Source organism: Bos grunniens, chromosome 7 (assembly GCF_055505025.1).
Source record: "Bos grunniens cultivar Pamir isolate PY7600 chromosome 7, Bosgru_T2T1.0, whole genome shotgun sequence".
NCBI lineage: Eukaryota > Metazoa > Chordata > Mammalia > Artiodactyla > Bovidae > Bos > Bos grunniens.
In genome coordinates, this window is record NC_141171.1 from 60,256,269 (window position 1) to 60,277,417 (window position 21,149).

The following is a 21,149-nucleotide window of genomic DNA, read 5'->3' on the forward strand; positions in this document are numbered from 1 at the left end:
AACTTGCAACTCCATTTTAAAAAAGTAATATACCCATTTGGCTAATGAGGAAACTCAGAATCCAAGAGGTTAAGAAATGTACCCAAAGTGACTCACCCAGCAAGTGGAAAAGCCACAATTCAAACCCAGACCTGCTGATTTCTAAAGCCTATTGCTTTTAACCACCTAATACCCTCCTAAGACAAAAAATGAAAGAAAGATGGAGAAGCAGAACAACAGAGAGACAGGAAAAGGAAAGAGCATTGAAATTAGCTTTTGAACTATAAAACTCTCTGTGAGAGGAAGCTTTGAGACCTGTGTAAGAGAGTGTTGCTTTCTAGATCCATCATGTCCAGGTTTTTCTAAACTGGAAATCAGAGGTGGAAAATTCTAGATTCTGATGGCCCTGCTTGGCATGCGGAGGCTGTTGTGGGGCTGTTTCCGTAGCTCTCAGGGAGCTCCAGAGAGCTCCATTCATCTATTGATGGACACTTAGGTTGCTTCCATATCTTGCCTATTGTAGATAATGTTACAATGAACACTGAGTGCACATATCTTTTCTAGTTTCTGCATATTCAGATAATACCCAGAAATAAAATTTCTAAGTCACATGGTGGTTATGTTTTAAATTTTTTGAGGAACCTCCATACTGTTTTCCATAGTGGTTATACCAATTTACATTCCTACCAACAATGCACAAGGATTCCCTTTTCTCCATACCCTCTCCAACATTTATTTCTTGTCTTTTTAATAACAGCCATTCTGACAAGTGTGAAGTGATATACGAAAGTGGTTTTTAATGACCTGTTTAGTCAATATCCCCTATAAAGTCTGAGTTCCATGAAGCAGTAGACTGTATCTGTTGTGCTCACATTTCTCCCCCCAGAGCAACAGTAATCATGGAAGAAACATCTGAAGGTAGTCAGATGTTCTAGCCCAGCTTTTGTCTGTAGCTGGCTGTATGCTTCAGGAAACTCCCTCCCCATCTCTAGGCCTGTTTTGCCAAAAATAAAGTGAGACAGATGGGCTAGATAACCTCTGAGGCTTCTCACCATCTTTATGTTCTAGATTCAACAACTTGAGAACATCAGCCCAAAGCAAAATAATTTTAGAGCAATATCACTTGTGAAGGAAGACCCTGGGAATGTAATTCCCTCCTGTGGTATGGGCTGTGTTTACAAAACAAACCCAAGAAATCATCATAAATCATTCCAAGTGGAGCTTTCTGAGCTGAAGCAACAAGACAAAAATACCTCCGGGCACAGCTCTTCTGGGCCCCCACCCAGCTAAAGGGAAGCAGGGCCAGCCAGCGCTGTACCCTCTGAAGAGTCACTTACCGGGTTTTTTCCACACTGGGCCCCTCAGCAGAGCTTCTCTCCTGACCTTAAGAATTCTCACTCCTTCTAGGACCTTCACCATTCTAGTTCCTGGCAAAGAGGAAGTGACCTGAAAAGACAAGGGATTGAGTTCTTGGTCAACCACTTCTGAGATGTGTGTAACTCTCCATAAATTTTTCCTTCATTCTGATCTGATCTGTCAAATAGGAGTTGACATAAGGTTCTAACCACCTTTAAAATACACAGAGGGGAAATGCTTTGAAAATCTTAAAAGGGTATAAAAATTCAGGGATTACTTTTGACCATTTTTTTCTGACTTGTTCATTGACTAAAAGGCAGCCACCAAGAATCTCAGTATTTTATCTCTAACTGGGGAATGGAAGGCTTGGTCCCCAGGTCAAAGAATCTCAGGCACCCAAGCAGCAGGTGGTTGAATCACCCTGGACTGGCTTAGCTTGCTGTAAAGGAAGATCTAATTCAAGCTTCTTGTGGTGTCCCTGAGTCGAGGTCACAGGCCCTTGCTCTGAGGCAGACTCAGCCCCAAGAGCTGCCAGTGGGTACAGAAATGCCTGAGTCCCAGTGATTCTGGGGACTCTGAAGTCACAGTGTAGCTGAAGGATTTAGAGCATGTACTTTGATGCCAGACAGACGCTGGTTTCCTCTCTGCCACTTACCAGCTCTAGAAGGTTCTGTTTCCTCTTCAGTGAGAAGAGCTGATTGACCTCAATATTAAAAATGATGCTGCATGTAAAGCATTGAGCTTGTGAACATGTCACATGTGAGCCATTCAAAAAATAGCATTATTGCTATTGTTATTTTTGTTGCCATTTTTATTCCAGGGTCAAAAGCCTGCCTACTTTGGTATACACAGTACCCCATCCACCCACAGACACCTATACACACACACACACACACACACACACACACACACACACACACTGGTCTTCTCTAAATGTCCTGAGTACTCTTTCTACTTCCTGCCTTGTCTAGCTTTGCCTCGTCCTTCCTGTTTTCCTCTAACAACTCTGCAAGACAAATACTTCTAAATTTACCTGTAACTGACCTTATTTTATTTAGTATTCCTCAGAACATACATCTGGAAAGTTTGGACAAAGAAGTCGTGGTCAATAAGTTATACCAAATTTAAGAGCCATTATGGAAACGCTGGGCTGGAAGAAGCACAACCTGGAATCAAGATTGCTGGAAGAAATATCAATAACCTCAGATATGCAGATGACACCACCCTTATGGCAGAAAGTGAAGAGGAACTAAAAAGCCTCTTGATGAAAGTGAAAGAGGAGACTGAAAAAGTTGGCTTAAAGCTCAACATTCAGAAAACAAAGATCATGGCATCTGGTCCCATCACTTCATGACATATAGTTGGGGAAACAGTGGAAACAGTGTCAGACTTTATTTTGGGGGGCTCCAAAATCACTACAGATGGTGATTGCAGCCATGAAATTAAAAGACGCTTACTCCTTGGAAGGAAAGTTATCACCAACCTAGACAGCATATTCAAAAGCAGAGACATTACTTTGCCAACAAAGGTCCGTCTAGTCAAGGCTATGGTTTTTCCAGTAGTCATGTATGGATGTGAGAGTTCGACTGTGAAGAAAGCTGAGTGCCGAAGAATTGATGCTTTTGAACTGTGGTGTTGGAGAAGACTCTTGAGAGTCCCTTGGACTGCAAGGAGATCCAACCAGTCCATCCTAAAGATCAGTCCTGGGTGTTCTTTGGAAGGACTGATGCTGAAGCTGAAACTCCACTACTTTGGCCACCTCATGCGAAGAGTTGACTCATTGGAAAAGACCCTGATGCTAGGGGGGAATGGGGGCAGGAGGAGAAGGGGACGACAGAGGATGAGATGGCTGGATGACATCACTGACTCAATGGACATGAGTTTGGGTAAATTCCGGGAGTTGGTGATGGACAGGGAGGCCTGGCGTGCTGTGGTTCATGGGGTCACAAAGAATCAGATGCAACTGAGCGACTGAACTGAACTAATGGAAACACCCGGGCACCCAAGTAACTTGGTTTAGGAATTAGATTCTGGACTGTTTGGAGTTGAGATTTTTAGACCTGGCTTAGCCACTGATGATAACTGCCAAGGGATTTAACGCCCCTAAAATCTTCGTATCCTATCTGTAAAACTAAAATATCTATCTTTTTTTCCTAGCTATATAAAACCTTGTTTCTCTAAGAAATATTTTTGCAGAAGCCTGATATGTAAAACATTTAACAGAACAACAGCTCTGGATACAGGAGGGGAGGGCAGGCTCTTCCTTGATGACCTTCCTTGCCTTCACATGGTCTTGCACCTTCCCTCATTCCCAGAGAAGCCTAGAAGCACCCACGTATATATCCAGAAGGCTTCAGAGAGTCCTGTTGATGTAGCTGTTTGTACCTCAGTTTCCTCAGCTGTTGAATGGAAATAATAAATACCCCACAGCATAGGTTATAGGAATTTAGTAAGTTAATACAAAAAAAGTCTTGGCACAGAGCCTGGACTAAAATATCCAGTAACTGTTAAACATCAGTATTATCATTACTGCCACTTGATTGTTAAGGTCTCCATCAACCAGAAGCATTAGGAATCTGTGATCATGCAGATGCACCATAAACATGCACTCACACACCCATGCGTGCATGCTAACTGACTTCAGTTATATCTGACTCTTTGCAACCCCATGGACTGTAGCCTGCCAGGCTGCTCTGTCTGTAGGATTCTCCAGGCAAGAATACTGAAGTGAGTTGCCATGCCACCACTCAACCTCCAACCTCCACTCTTTTCAAGACACAGGAGAGATATGATATTATTTCACAAAATGGATATATTCTGTTTCTATTGAAAGTAGGTTTTATAAAACAATATTTCAATATTTCTTTCACTCCTTGATTCACTTGACAAACATTTACAAAGCTCCCATTTCGTGTGCCAGGACTGGTATTAGGGATATAAATAGAAGAGACAAGGAAAGAAAGAGAGAACTCACATTAACAATGCTAGTTGGGCTGTGTCCAATGGCTAGTGACCCATGCATTCATTCACCCAACAAATATTTATTGTGCAACTACTATGAGCCAGGCAGCACGCTGAGGACACAGTGACAGTGAAGAAAAATCAGGACTCAGCCCTCTGGGGTTTTCATTTCTAAGGGGTGTAGATAGCAAGGCTAAGAAATTACATGGAAAGAAAGAGCCATAGGGTGTGGGAGGTGGAGTGGAGGGAAGGAAAGGCAACCTGAGTGGAGAGAATAAGAGGACTTTGGCTGAGTTGATTCAAGAGAGGAACAAGGGTGTGGCCCCAGAAAAGGCGGGGCTAAAGGGAACAGTATGTACAAAATTATTTATCCAAGGAATTTCCAAAAACACTACTGTTTGCTTCTATTAATTTGTTCCTAGAAGGACACATATTACTTTTGGGGGAACTAACTTTTTTATTTTAAATGAGCTCTTTTATAAACAATTAGTGAAAGGACATTTGATACAAGAAATATGACTTTAATTATAACCTAGAATTAGTCTTCTTTTCATGAGAAATTGGCTAAGGTATTGTTTCACAGAACTTTTCATTCTGGAAAGTTAGTTTGAAAAGAAAGTAAATAACTGCTTTTAAGAGACACTGAGCATGACTTTCAATAGGGTGCCCAAGATTTACATTCAGGAAGCTGGGTTGGAAAGCTCCTTTATGCAGGAAAGAGCTAGAGATTTGGAGAAGACCCAAATTTGAATCCCCAATTTTTAGTAATTGAAATTCCTCTCTCTGAACCTATTTCCTCTTTGGTGAAATGTGAGCCTGACATCTACCACAGAATGAAAATATCACAAGAGATAACAGATGTGAAAGTGACCCATAGATGTTAAAGCATATAAAAGCTATTTGTATTTATTTTAACTTCCTTTGTTTTCCTTGCCACAAGCATCATAAGATCAGATTATTTTTGTGACCCCGATTGCTTTGTATTAGGAAGGAAGAATCAATATCTAACAATGGCATTGGAATTGTCTTGGGCTCACATGTCACCAAGCACTCTCCAATATGATCTGTCAGTGAAGCCCATTCAAGCAAAGAACCTTCTGAAGCTGATCCTAAATTACTACACAAGTAGGACAGTTAAAGACAGACGTTCATTAAGACTCTGAGCCAGAGTCCAGCTTCCAGGACTCTGCCATCTGCCCTCACACACACCATACAACCTTGAGTTTATTCATCACCATCTACAATATCAACTCTTTCCTTCTTTTTTTCCCATCTGAATCCACCAAAAAACAACCTGTGTGTTCTTATACTGGTTAAGGTCTCTGATCTTTAGGGGGTTTTTTTGTTGTTGTTTTTTATCCATAAAAAGGACATGATAAAGGAAAACTACCCCATGAATTGTTTTCAGGATTAAAGGTGATTATGCATTGTAAGGATTTTACACAATTTGAGACTACTGTCAATACTCAAAATGTTTGCTATCATTACTATTACTTGTAGTATTTCCTTCCATCCCTCTCTTGCTTCCTTCTCCCCTGTTCTGTCACTAACTTGGCTCCTCCTTCCTCTGCACTCCCCACTTCCTCCTGCCTTCCCCTGTCTGCCTGCCCTTGCCCTGTGTGTCCTTGCCTCCCCTCACCCTGACAGCTTCCCCAGCCATGAGTCATGGGAGTTTGCTCCCACACTGGCTCCCAAAAGGCTGTCACTGGCAGGCTGGCAGGCTGCAGAGGAGACACAAGCCTGGGGCAGGAGACAACTGCTGCCAGGCTTTCATTCGCCAGATGGAGCCAGCCTGGAGCTTGACTTTAGGGACATTCTAGGACGCGAACAAGCATCTGTGGTGCCACCAGCCATTATTTTGGGGGACTGAAAGAGGACCAGAGTCCCTGAAGCCTGGGAAAAGAGAAATGTTGTATTACCCATCTTTGCTTAAAGGGGAGAATGATTGATTCTGGTCATTTTAAACCATTCTTTTAATATCTGGGAAACTCTCCACTAAGTCCTCTCTCCATCTGTAAGTGCCAGGGCCCTTAGCTGAGCCCTAAGCCTCTTCCCATCTCCTTCCACCCCTTATTTATCTCCCAGTTTGAATTTGGCATCAGACACTGACACCCGCTGACTTGTCCTCTCTCCTCTGTGGGACTCAGAGCTCCTAGAGCACAATCCTCTGTCCTGTGACACTAATTGTTTTAGTCTTGTGCATGTGGGTAAGGAGCACACTTGGAATCAGAGAGACCATAATACTGTTTTCCAGTTTGTTGTTATGACCCTGTACATAGTGTTAAATTCTCTATTTGCTCATTTATTCATTCAACAAATATTATTGAGCACCTACTGTGTCCCAGGCACTGTGCCAGGTGTTGGAGACAGAGGACTGAAGAAGGAAGGCAGTCTTTGCCCTCAAGCAGCCCACAGGAGGGAGACAGATGCAACAGAAATCACAAGCAGTAAAAATAATACACCGGGATGAGTCCCATAAATGAAACATTGAGGAACTAAGCTAAACATAACTGGGTGAGAAGGGTGGTGTGCTTAGTCACTCAGTCGTGTCTGACTCTTTGCAACCCCATGGAATGTAGTCCGCCAGGCACTTCTGTCCATGGGCATTCTCCAGGCAAGAATACCGAAGTGGGTTGCCATGCCCTCCTCCAAGGGATCTTTTCAACCCAGGGATCCAACCCAGGTCTCCCGCACTGCAGGCAGATTCTTTACCATCTGAGCCATCAGGCAAGCCCTGTTTTAATGAAGTGGACAGAGATGGTCTAGAGCAGCAGTTCTCAGCCTCAGCACTATTAACATTTTGGGCCCAATAAGTCCTTGTTGGGGTGGGGGTGAGGCTGATCTGAGCACCGTGGGATGCTTAAAAACAGCATTGGTGGCCTCTACCCACTAGATGCCAGTGGCCATCTCTCACATTGTGGCAAAAAAAATGCCTCGAGACATTGCCAGTGTCCCCTGGGGAGTGGAGGAAAGGGACCAAAATTACTCCCAGTTGAGAACCTCGGCTTAGACTATGAGTCACACAGACTCGAGTCTTTGAGTCCTTCTTCTGCCATCTATTTGCCACGGTGACTTGGAATAGGTAACTAAGCTCTGTGAGTCTGTTTCCTTGTGCATGTAACAGAGAGCTGCTGTGAGGCGTAACGTCTCTTAGTGCCATTATGAGGAAGAAATGAGGTTAACAGTTCACAGAAACCCCTCAGTAGCATAGCAGTTGCTGCTGCCGTCACTAACACTGCGTGTGTGTCTCTCCAACTGGCCTCTGGCCTCTAGCCTCTGGGGGACAGGAACTGGCTCACAAGCCTGTCTGTGCCCCCAGAGCCCACAGGTCAGAAGCCAGGACTCCTGACAAACCTGGTGAACCTCTGAAGCATAAATCTCACAGTCCCCCCTCCCACCCACCCACTCACACAGGACAGAAGAGATAATCAAGGCCAACACAGTGACTGGCTCTGATTGGACCCCAGGTAGTCCTAGTTCTCGATTTGATATCTGGTCAGAATCAGGCTTTTTTAGTGAAGAAAGAGGCGGCTCCTCCCTTCCCTGCTAAGTGTAGTCTGTACACTTTGGAAAGCTCATTCCCTCATGGGGAGTGGCTGATGAAAGATAATATTGCCTCTGGTCTTCCTCTTCTCCCTCAAACAATTGAAGGGGCCTTTCCTTTTCCCGTTTGGCTGGTTTGAAGCCCCTGATATGTTTCTGCATGTCAAATCTTGCCTCTGCACAGGATTTGAGGCTCAGCCAGACTGAAAAGCATTTGTTTTCAGACTTCCATGCCAATCTGGGGTGAGCGGGCTGGCATCTTGTGGCCTCTCCAGCTCTTCCTGAGTGTTCCACAGAACTGGTCTTGAGAGGAGGGACAAAGTCAAACTTTCTTCGGCTTCCTCATTCTTCTTGTTTGTTGGGGAATGTGTGATTGCAACCACTTTGTGCAAACTTCACACGCATCCTCACCTCATCATCCTGAAACTCTTTACAGATCTAATCATCCAGGATTCATTCATCTTCATAATGTTAGTCACTCAGTCGTGTCCAACCCCATGGACTGTAGCCTGCCAGGCTCCTCTGTTCATGGGATTCTCCAGGCAAGAATACAGGAGTGGGTTGCCATGCCCTCCTCCAGGGAATCTTCCCAACCCAGGAATGGAACCCACATCTCCTGCACTGGCAGGAGGATTCTTTACCACTGAACCATCAGGGAAGCCCTCCTCCTTGACATAGATAAAAGCAAATCAAGAAGGGCATTTACAGAGTAAAGTAAGTCAGAAAGAGAAAAGCAAATATTATATATTAATGCATATATGGGGAATCTAGAAAAATAGTACAGATGATCCTATTTGCAAGGCAGGAATGAGATGCAGACATAGAGAATGGACAGGCGGACATGGAGAGGGGAGAAGGGAGTGAGATGAATTGGGAGATTGGGACTGACATATATACACTACTGTGTGTAAACCAGATAGCTAGTGGGAAGCTGCTGTATAACACAGAGAGCTCAGCTTGGTGCTCGGTGGTGACCTACAGGTGTGGGATGGGAGTGGAGGTGGGAGGGAAGTCCAAGAAGGAGGGGATAGATGTATACATATAGCTGATTCACTTTGTTGTACAGCAGAAATCAACACAACATTGTAAAGCAGTTATGCTCCAATAAAAACAAAAGAAAAACAAGTGCATTTACCTTAGCAGTTTCATCCCCTAAGAAATTATTTCAAATATGCTCTGAGGCTTTGCTTGTCCTGTGCCTGGCAATTTTTGCTCAAGTCCTTCACAGCTTCCAGATCCTGTGCTGAAGCAATTTTGGCAAGAGAAAATACGGCCTGATTTAAAAAAAAACAGTGTTTCCCAAAAAACGATAATATACAAGATTCTATTCTGAGCACTGTGGTGGTTACAGTAACAAGTTCAGCCCAGTGCTCTGTGATGCCCTGTTATGGCTGCACAAAAGTGTTCAATGAGTGTTCATTGGGTGAGGGCGTGGCTCTCTCTAGAGGGGAGCGAGGATTAGAGGACGGATGTCTGTTGAACACCTGCCATGTACCAAGACCTTTCTGGGCACTCTTGGTCTGAAGGCAAACAAGACGATCCTGGAGACAAACTTAGACCTGGAAAAGACAGGTTGGTCCACAGCAAATGTAATGTCATTTGGTAAGTGCTAGGGCTGGAGAAGACTCATGAGAGTCTCTTGGACAGCAAGGAGATCAAATCAGTCAATCCTAAAGGAAATCAACCCTGAATATTCATTGGAAAGGCTGATGCTGAAGCTGAAGCTCCAATACTTTGGCCACCTGATACAAAGAGCCGACTCACTAGAAAAGACTCTGATGCTGGGTAAGACTGAGGGCAGCAGGAGGAGGGGGCAACAGAGGATAAGGCATTGGATGGCATCATTGATTTAATGGATATGAGTTTCAGCAAACTCCAGGAGGTAGTAAAGGATAGAGAAGCCTGGCATGCTGCAGTTCATGAGGTCACAAAGAGTCAGACGTGATTGAGTGACGAACAACAGCAAAGGAGAAGGCTATGAATACTGGAAGAGTGGTGCTCGGCCAAGCCTGGGGGTCAGAGAAACCTTCCTGGAGGAAATGATACCCAAACTGAGTCATGAGAAGTGAGAATGACAGATCAGAATAGATATTTTAGATGACAACCAGAGGCATGAGGGCTGGTGGGAAGTAAAACAACTGGGCTTCACTAAAGTGTCAAGAAAAAGGCAGGCAGTTGCAGAGAAGGCAATGGCGACCCACTCCAGTACTCTTGCCTGGAAAATGCCATGGACAGAGGAGCCTGGTGGGCTGCAGTCCATGGGGTTGCTGAGAGTCGGGCACGACTGAGCGCCTTCACTTTCACTTTTCACTTTCATGCATTGGAGAAGGAAATGGCAACCCACTCCAGTGTTTTTGCCTGGAGAATCCCAGGGACAGGAGAGCCTGGTGGGCTGCCGTCTCTGGGGTCGCACAGAGTCGGACACGATTGAAGTGACTTAGCAGCAGCAGCAGCAGAGAATGAGACAGCAGGCAGAGTCAGGGACTGGGAAATGAAGGGCCCTCATGGCAAACGTGCACACAAGCTGCCCAGAGCCTGCAGCCCAATCAATGGCTCCTGTAGGGTCGGCCTCAGTCACAGAGAGTCATGGGGTCTGAGTCCCAGCCAGCAACAGAGGGAGGCAGGAGCATTTTGGTCCACTGTGGGGTGACACTGAAGGGTAACTTTCACTCCCAAGTTCCCTACCCGGTTGTCTCAGGTTCTGTCAGGCCTGCTTTGGCTTCTTCCTCTGCCCACTCCTACGTCCTCCTCTTTCTTTTCACACGTATCGATCCTGTATCAACATCTCACACCCCAAACTCCATCCCCATGTCTGCTTCCAGGAAACACAGCCTGCTTTAGCCTACGATGACAAACTAGAGATTGGACAATATTCCACCACCATAGCATTCAATCATTTTTCCTTTGAAACAAAGACAATCCAGGTAGAGGTTTACACAGATTCTAACATTCTTCAATGTATATAGGATACCTAGTTCATAACTTGTGAAGAATTCCCAGAGAATTGGCTGGAACTAGTTATAAATTCCTTCACTCCTTTCTCACTGTTAAGGTGGAAATCTTCCTCATCACCCATGCATGCATGCATGCTAAGTCAATTCAGTCATGTCCAACTCTTTCCAGCACAACTATATGGACTATAGTCTGCCAGGCTCCTCTGTCCATGGGATTCTCCAGATAAGAATACTGGAGTGGGCTGTCATTCCCCTCTCCAGAGGATCTTCCTGACTCAGGGATGCAACCTGCGTCTCTTATGTCTCCTGCCCTGACAGGCAGGTTCTTTACCACTACTGCCACCTGGGAAGCCCTTATCACTCATATTTCCATGTAAAAGAACTTCATCTTGAAAACAGTTCTGCCATCTTTCCTCCCACAGCCCTCCTTACAGGAGGAAAGGGGATTTATCTGACTGCTCAGTGTAGAAGAGATTCAAGGTTCTGGGTACACCCTCTCTTCTCCTGGGACAGGTTCTAGCAGAAAGGGGACTGCTATCAATCTGTGCCTGATGCCATGCAGGAAGCTTGGGGCCAGTTTTGTACCTGCTGGAAAGCCTTTGGTGGCCCTGTCCTGCCAGGCACTGGTGAGACACATCAGCACACCCATTTGACTCCACAGCTAAGGAGAACCCCCAACCCAGCTTCAATCAGTAATAATGCTGACATCTCAATCTGCATCTTCCTGACAGTTCTCAGCTGAGCCACGGAAGAGGGATGCTATTTTTCAAGCCCTCTAAAATACTCCAACACTCATAATCCAAAGGTTTAAAATGTATTAGTTTCTCGGCACTCAAAGAATATCAATAAATTCCAAGTAAAGTAAATAAATGATCAAATAAATGCATTTTAATCTATCTAAAAATATAATGCCACCAAGAGGAATTGTGATGGTATAAGTCAGTGGAGGGCTCCACCTGCACATACCAGGGATGATGGACAGAAGCTTCAATTTAAATTCTGCTTCCAATTGCATAATATTGCCTTAGTGGTGAGCCACAGCATACTTACACAAGGGACAAGCCAATGAAAACTTCAGAGTATTTTGCGTTAGGAATTTGGCCAAATATTCTGTGTGAGGACCACAGAACTTTCTAAAAAGGTTAAAGTGTCTTTTCCTCTAATGTATGTGAAAAAACAAGCAACAAGTCAGATGAGCATCTTTTTCAATCAATGACTAAAAGGTAAGCAGAGTGGTGGGCTTCCCTGGTGGCTCAGCAATAAAGAATCCGCCTGCAATGTGGGAGACACAGGTTCGATCCCTGGGTTGGGAAGATCCCCTGGAGGAGGAAATGGCAACCCACTTCAGTGTTCTTGCCTGGGAAATCCCATGGACACAGGATGCCTGGCAGGCTACAGTCCATGTGATTGCAAAAGAATCGGAAACAACTTAGCAACTAAACAACAACAAAGCATAGTTAGTGGTAGGGTATCAGCTTAAAGAGCGTAGGATGTGAAGTCCACAGACCTTGTTCCTGAGCCTAGTTACCATCACAGACTTGCTAAAGGGCCACACTCTAGTCATTTTAACTCTCTCAGCTTCAGTTTCTGTACCTGTAAAATGTCCTTGAGAGTACCTGACACATTCTGCTCACAGGGTCTTATGAGAATCAAGCATGATGTTATATTCTAAATCATACTAAAGGATAACATTTATTGGAAGCTGGGTGGTAAAAACAATGCTTTGGTCCTCACACCTTTAGTCCCTGCAAAACTGCCTTCTTTGTGCTGCTTGACAGACATCAGTCCAAAGTGACCACTTATTTTAAAAGATGAAGAATGAAAAGAAATATGAAGAATTGAGAGAGGCAGGGATTCTGTCACCACCTCGACCCCACCTTTCCCATCCCCTACTCCCCACCCCCCCACCTTCTACTTTCTCTCTCTCCCCTTCCCCTGCAGCTGTTCCACATTCTGGCTACATTCCAAAACTTCTTGAAACAGAACCCTGCCAAACACCACACGGTCCTCCTCAGAGCATGGTTCCATCATGTTTTCAGGAACCGCAGGGATCTATGTGAGAAGGAGTCAGCACATGTGGAGGATGTTGGTGACTAGCAAGAGGCCATTATCTGGGGCCAAGGTCTCCAGGCATTTTAGGGAGGAGAGGTGAGTCTTAAAATGAATAACGAGGAGGGCTACAGGCAGGGTGCTGGGCTACTGAGGTTTCTGAGCAGAGTGGGGAAAGGACATGAGGCCAGCATCCTTCCAGACTGGACATTCTGGAAAGCTTGGTTGGGGCACCTGGCAGCTGCAGTGGGCTTGAAGATCTCTGCAGGATGATGCCTGTAGCCTTATCACTAAATCTGACAGTTCCACAGGAGCACAGGGATGACAGAACTTCCAGGCTGCAAAGTCCGTTCTCACACCACATTCTCCATTTTTCCTTTAAGTCTATGTCTTCTACACCATTCTTTAATTTTTTTAAATGACTTATTTTTTTCCTTCAGGAAATTTATTTTTTAAAGGACATTTTAAAAATCACTCTCTGTGATAGAACCCTCTGGAACTCACCCTTTTCAGTGCTCCTCTTTCCAGGCATGCGGGAAGGCTGTAATCCCAGCACCTCCCCCTCCTTCACTGCCTTGATGTGGGTGGAGCCTCCTGGTGGTTCTGGCCAATGGACTGTGGAGGAATGATTCAAGCGTTCAATGAAACAAGTTCAACAGATTGCTCTATTTATTAAAACACAAAACTATTCTATGTACTTTCTACATTTTCATATATTCTCTAGTGAAAAGTATTAGTCACTCAGTCACGTCTGACTCTTTGCGACCCTAAGGACTGTAGCCCACCAGGCTCCTCTGTCCATGGGACTCTCCAGACAAGAATACTGGAGTGGGTAGCCTATTCCTTTTCCAGGGAATCTTCCCGACCCAAGAATCAAACTGGGGTCTCCTGCATTGCAGGCAGATTCTCAACTGCAACCAGCTGAGCTACCAGGGAGTTGTGCCTAAATAGTAGCAGTTCAGTAACATCTACCATACCTGCCTCTCTAAGTTGTTTCCCCCAGTCCACTGTGTGTTTGTCAAAGCATCCTGTTGGTTTTCTTTGGGACACATCACAATTTGTAGTCACATCAGTGGGGAGTTTTGTTTTACCTGTTTATTCTTTTTCGCCTCTACTCACAAGTATATAAACTTCACAAGGCAGGGACAAAGTGTTTTGTGTTCACTGCTGTTCCCCCAACACCCAGTAGCATTGTTGGAACAAAGTAGAGTTAGAAGTAGCAATGTAATAATAATCATCATAATCAGATCAGATCAGATCAGTCGCACAGTTGTGTCCGACTCTTTGCGACCCCATGAATCACAGCACGCCAGGCCTCCATGTCCAACACCAGCTCCCGGAGTTCACTGAGACTCACGTCCATCGAGTCAGTGATGCCATTCAGCCATCTCATCCTCTGTCGTCCCCTTCTCCTCCTACCCCCAATCCGTCCTGTATACATCGGGCATATATTTACACGTTTTACACATACTAACTAATTTAAGTGTTCTAATAACCATTTTGAGTAGACATTAACATTGCCCTCATTTTATAGGTGAGGAAACTGAGACAGACATAAGAGAGATTAAGAAATTTGACTCAGATCACACAGCTGGTAAGTGTCAGAGCTGAGACTCCGTCCTTTAGTGCACCACAAATATTTTATTGAATGATGAATGCATTAGTTAAAACGATAATGGTTTGTGGTCTTCCTGATGTCCTTATATTCCAAGTACAAGTAGTGCAATTTGCCTTAGAACAAATGAGAATGATTAGCCAAATCAATAGAATGAGTATGTGCAGGGAGGTCGTAGACATTAAGAGGAGCAGGCAGCTGTTTTCCATTAAGAGGCAATAACTCAAGCTTCATGAGACAGATCTGATGGCTGGGCTGCAGACAAGAAGAAGGGTGTGCTGGCAGAGACATGGGAAGCTCACTGGGCTCCAGACCATGTTACCTGGAGGACGCTCCCTGCCAAACCCAGTCACAGCCAGAGCTCCGAGAAAGGAGTTTGGGGAGCAGCTGAGAACTGACTGCCCCAAGAATTATGCCAAGGAAGTAAGAGAAACCAGCCTCTGAGTCAGGCCAGGGAGATTTCTGTTCTGTTCTGACCTGGCCTTTAGAGGCAAGACCTTCCTGGAAGCCACACCTTACTGAGTCCTGTGAGGTGGATCCCAACAGCTGCCGATGTCAAGAAGAAAAATAATCATAGTACAAGGCAAAGAAATCCATGTGTTCTTGTCATTTTTCAGGTACTATGTGAGGCAGGGGCTTTAGATAAGTTATCTCCTTTAATTCTCATAATAACTCTGGAGGTAACTTCAAACTTCATTTTGTCAATAACTATTTTTCAAGTCACTGCTTATGTTGAGGAAGTAAGTACTATTTTTAATTCTCTTCTACAGATGAGGAAAAAGAGACTTGAAAAAATTAAGTAACTTGCCCAAGTTAGATATTAGAACTTGAACTCAGGTCTGCCCAGTGCCAAAATCGTGTTTCTTAACCTCTACTCTGAATTGCCTTCTGATTTTTAAAACCACCTTTTATTTCTATCTATGTGCGAGGTACTGTACTGTAATCATTAGAAAAAAATCATTCAAGGAGATAATGTTTCCTGGCTCATAACAAATGGTCAGTAAATATTAGCTTAACAGAAGAAGAAATATTAGCTTAGACCTAACAGAAGCAGAATATATTAAGAAGAGGTGGCAAGAATACACAGAAGAACTGTACAAAAAAGAGCTTCACAACCAAGATAATCACGATGGTGTGATCACTCACCTAGAGCCAGACATCCTGGAATGTGAAGTCAAGTGGGCCTTAGGAAGCATCACTACAAACAAAGCTAGTGGAGGTGATGGAATTCCAGTTGAGCTATTTCAAATTCTGAAAGATGATGCTGTGAAAGTGCTGCACTCAATATGCCAGCAAATTTGGAAAACTCAGCAGTGGCCACAGGACTGGAAAAGGTCAGTTTTCATTCCAATCCCAAAGAAAGGCAATGCCAAAGAATGCTCAAACTACTGCACAATTGCACTCATCTCACACACTAGTAAAGTAATGCTCAAAATTCTCCAAGCCAGGCTTCAGCAATATGTGAACTGTGAACTTCCTGATGTTCAAGCTGGTTTTAGAAAAGGCAGAGGAACCAGAGATCAAATTGCCAACATCTGCTGGATCATGGAAAAAGGAAGAGAGTTCCAGAAAAACATCTATTTCTGCTTTATTGACTATGCCAAAGCCTTTGACTGTGTGGATCACAATAAACTGTGGAAAATTCTGAAAGAGATGGGAATACCAGACCACCTGACCTGCCTCTTGAGAAACCTATATGCAGGTCAGGAAGCCACAGTTAGAACTGGACATGGAACAACAGACTGGTTCCAAATAGGAAAAGGAGTTCGTCAAGGCTGTATATTGTCACCCTGCTTATTTAACTTGTATGCAGAGTACATCATGAGAAACGCTGGGCTGGAAGAAGCACAAGCTGGAATCAAGATTGCCAGGAGAAATATCAATAACTTCAGATATGCAGATGACACCACCCTTATGGCAGAAAGTGAAGAGGAACTCAAAAGCCTCTTGATGAAAGTGAAAGAGGAGACTGAAAAAGTTGGCTTAAAGCTCAACATTCAGAAAACGAAGATCATGGCATCTGGTCCCACCATTTCATGGGAAATAGATGGGGAAACAGTGGAAACAGTGTCAGACTTTATTTTGGGGGGCTCCAAAATCACTGCAGATGGTGACTTCAGCCATGAAATTAAAAGACGCTTACTCCTTGGAAGGAAAGTTATCACCAACCTAGACAGCATATTCAAAAGCAGAGACATTACTTTGCCAACAAAGGTCCATCTAGTCAAGGCTATGGTTTTTCCAGTAGTCACGTATGGATGTGAGAGTTGGACTGTGAAGAAAGCTGAGTGCCGAAGAATTGATGCTTTTGAACTGTGGTGTTGGAGAAGACTCTTGAGAGTCCCTTGGACTGCAAGGAGATCCAACCAGCCCATTCTAAAGGAGATCAGTCCTGGGTGTTCTCTGGAAGGGCTGATGCTAAAGCTGAAACTCCAATACTTCGGCCACCTCATGCAAAAAGTTGACTCATTGGAAGACTCTGATCCTGGGAGGGATTGGGGGCAGGCATCACTGACTCAATAGACGTAAGTTTGAGTGAACTCCAGGAGTTGGTGATGGACAGGGAGGCCTGGTGTGCTGCAATTCATGGGGTTGCGAAGAGTCGGACACGACTCAGCGACTGAAATGAACTGAAATATTAGCTTATGTTATCCTACATATTGTATGTTTATATACTGTGATGGTTAGTTTTATGTGTCAACTTGGCTAAGCCACAATGCCCAGATATTTGGCCAGACACAGCTGGATACAGCTGTGAAGGCATTTCTAGATTAAGTTAACATATAAATCTGTTGACTTCGAGTAAAGCAGATTAACCACCCCTCATAATGCGGATGGGCCTCATCTAATCACTTGAAGAATGTAAAGGAAAAAGACGGTCTTCCCCTAAGGAAGAGCGAATTCTACCTCCAGACAGGCTTCAGACTCAAGTTGCAACGTCAGCTCTTCCCTAGGTCTTCATCCTGCTGACCTCTCCTGAAGATTTTGGACTTGGCAACCTCCACAATCACATGAGCTAATCCCTTAAAATCAATCAATATTTATCTATAGATATATATATCCATGATGTATATATTACTGCTTCTATTTCTCTGGAGAAGCTTGACTACTATACTGGAGTGGGTTGCCATTTCCTTCTCCAGGGGACCTTCCTGACCCAGGGATTGAACCCAGGTATCCTGCATTGCAGGCAGATTCTTTACCATCTCAGCCACCAGGGAAGCCCAGAGATATATAAAATAATGAAATAATCAGATGAGCAGATAAAATCTGGAAAGGTCTATATGAGAGGCAAAGAATTCAAACTGCCCAAATTCTTCCTAGAAATCTAGCTCCTAACGAAGAATACAGCCTACAACTGTCACAATCGTCTCTACTTATGTGAAAAGCTGGTTTTCCTAATTTGGTTAGAAATTAATTAGAGATTAATGGTAGCTCTTCTCATTCTCTCCTCCCTCCAGGCCTGTTTTCCATCAATGACAACTTCAGAAATGAACAGGCAAGTCTGCTGAAAGTTCAGGTCCTTCCTTTGCCCTCTCCCCTGCCCCCCGAGCTCAGTGTAGGGATGGGGGCTGGCAGTGGAGGTGCTGAAAAAAGAGCTCCTGTCTGGCAGCCAGAAATTCCGTGGGCTGGGCCCAAGGTCACCACTCACCAGCCTAGTCACCTGGGACAGACCTCTTTCACAGGTCCCGGCTTTAGTTTCCTCCTTACCACAACAGTAATGATGATGATTACTCTGAGGGTGACTACAAAAATCAACATGAAATCCTATTTGTGACACTATTTCATGAAGAGTAGGTTTTCTCTCTCAGAAAGCAGTCCGTGTGTTAGTCATTCCATTGTGTTCGACTCTTTGTGACCCCATGGACTGTAGCCCACCAGGCTCCTCTGTATATGGAATTCTCCAGGCAAGAATACTGGAGTGGATAGCCATTCCCTTCTCCAGGGGATCTTCCCGACCCAGGGATCAAACTCAGGTCTCCTGTATTGCAGGCAGATTCTTTACCATCTAAGCCACCAGGGAGTCCCTAGGAAGCAGTCTGGTTGTTGAGTAAATGTCAGCATATCAGCGCAGGCTCAGCCCTGGGTAGTGCTCTAGAGTCAGTTGGCCAGGATGGTTGATGGTCACAGCTCATGTGCCTCATTGCTACTGATAGGGAGGGCATGAATGGTCATAACAGCCCCTCCAGTGGCAGGCATTTCAAGCTCCAAATACTTAGCCTCATGTTCTCTTCCTAATGGCCCCATCAGCTAGGCAGCCCAGGGAGGAAGAGGTTACACTCATGACCACACACCAGGGACAAGACCGGGCTTGGCTGCAGCCCCATCCAGAAATTCAGGGTCTGTCCCTCCCCAGCTCCAGGTAAGGTCAGCTGACAGAACTTAACCTAATGATTCAGGGGCCAGGAGAACAAAGTGACTTGGTCACAAATCCTCCTTCTAAAGCCAAGGCCCTCTCACCACAGAGGAGAATCTGGGAGATAGATGAATTCTGGAAAAAGAAATTAATTTGAAAAAAAAAATAAAATAAAGAAAGTGCCAGCAAGATTCTAATCCAAGAATTCTAATCCAAGAATCTATCCAGAAGAACCGAGAATCATTCATCAAACGTCTCCTGGAACTCAAACCTGATACATTACTTTCCCTGTTATCTTAGGATTTGGGGGAAGTGGCACAGATTTTCATATGACTAAGCTTGGTCACCAACTCACTCTGTGACATTAAACAAGTCATTTAGTATCTCTGAGTCTCAGTTTTCTCTTCTAAAAAAATCTAAAGTGGTACAAAATTAGTTTCTCAAACTTTAGACATTAGACTTTTGGAATCATGCTTTTTGTCATCACACAGCTAATGTTTGCCAACTATTGGTCTCTGAAAGTGAAAAGGGAAAGTATTAGTCACCCAGTCATATCTGATTCTTTGCCACCCCATAGACTGTTGCCCACCAGGCTCCTCTGTCCATACAAGAATTCTTCAGGCAAGAATACTGTACATGTATTTATATATTTTAAAAGGAAGGAAACATGCTATCACTTCATAAATGTAAAACAGAGTCTTTTGCATTAATAATTTGCAATGAATACATAATTATTATAATTTTTAAAATTCTCACATGTCAGATTCCTAAAAGCATTCCTCGTACTCCCTCTGGGGGTCGCTTTCCCCCAGTCCGGCATTCCGCCAGTGAAAAATCTTGATCCCTTGCAGCACTGCTAACTCCCAAGGAAGCCTTCCTGAACCCCTGCATTAGGCTAGTTCCCTCTGCCAGTCCCTATGGAGTCATTCATTGTGCTTCTCTGTCGTTCACGGAAGTCTGTCTTCCCTGCTAAAAGGTGGTAGCGAGGGTATTTGCTCTAGTGCGCATTGCTACGGAGAAGGCAATGGAAGCCCACTCCAGTACTCTTGCCTGGAAAATCCCATGGACGGCGGAGCCTGGTAGGCTGCAGTCCGTGGGGTCGCTGAGGGTCGGACACGACTGAGCAACTTCACTTTCACTTTTCACTTTCATGCATTGGAGAAGGAAATGGCAACCCACTCCAGTGTTCTTGCCTGGAAATTCCCAGGGACGGGGGAGCCTGGTGGGCTGCCGTCTATGGGGTAGCACAGAGTCGGACACGACTGAAGTGACTTAGCAGCAGCAGCAGCAGCGCATTGCTACATGTATCACCTTACTTAACAGTGTTACCTTACCTTATCTAAGACTCAGCTTCTTTAGCCTCCGAAGGAGGTTTATTTTTTCTTCAGTGAATGGAATCTGAAAAAAAAAAGTTAAAAATAATTTGGGTGAGAAAGGCAGAAGAGACTTAAGGTAGCCCAGAAGAGTTGAAATCAAGGGAATAATCTGTCAACTGGAGGAGATAGGAAAATGCTTATATTATTCAATATAATCTACAATATTCAACCTAATTCACTCCATTCACATTATTCATTACAACTTTTATGACCATAGCTGATAGTTATTTAGTGGTTACTATTGTGCCAAGTACTTCTGTATGATTTCACCTAATTTCCACAACCACTATTATTACCACTTTTTGTTGTTGTTCAATCGCTTAGTAGTGTCTGACTCTTTATGACCCCATGAACAGCAGCACACCAGACTCCTCTGTCCTCTACTATCTTCCAGAGTTTGAATTGCCCTCTGCTCTTCCCCAGTAGCATATTGGACACTTTATTCTCACTTTACAGATGAAGAAATTAAGAGAGAGACTACATATGTGGTCCAAGAACACAACCAGTAAGTGGCAGAACAGGGACTTGAACTTGAGTCTGCATGACTTGAGGCCCTATGCTCTCACCCCAGGTAGTACAGTTCTGGTACTAGGCGCCATGGTCACTCCTCCTCCAGGCTCCAGGCTGACCATCTGCTCCCCTCCAGAGGCTGCTCGTCTTGTGACCAGCTGAATGTGACTGATTCCTGAGAGGACACAGCAGCACATGTCTTATCTCTTCTTTAACTGTCAATTTCCTTCTGAGCTGTCCCTCTTCCTTTCTCTCCCTTTCTGACCCTTCCTACAAGCATCACCAGATTAAAGTTTGTTGCCCTCATCGTGTTGCAGGAAGCCAGCGAGTGCCCCTCCCTCACCAAGGAGTGAGAGTGGCTCTGAGTCTGTCCCACAAAGCAATGGGGCCTCAAGTCATGCAGACTCAAGTTCAAGTCCCTGTTCTACCACTTACTGGTTGTGTTCTTG

General features: G+C 44.5%; 1 long non-coding RNA gene across 1 annotated transcript; it reads right to left on the reverse strand.

The window, feature by feature from the left end:
- Window positions 1-641: 641 nt before the first annotated feature.
- LOC147369645 (uncharacterized) lies at window positions 642-20,558 on the reverse strand. Its single transcript, XR_015167672.1, has 3 exons — window positions 20,149-20,558; window positions 13,347-13,457; window positions 642-1,425 (listed from the first exon to the last, which is right to left on the reverse strand). It is a non-coding gene; the product is annotated as an uncharacterized LOC147369645 (long non-coding RNA).
- Window positions 20,559-21,149: the final 591 nt, after the last annotated feature.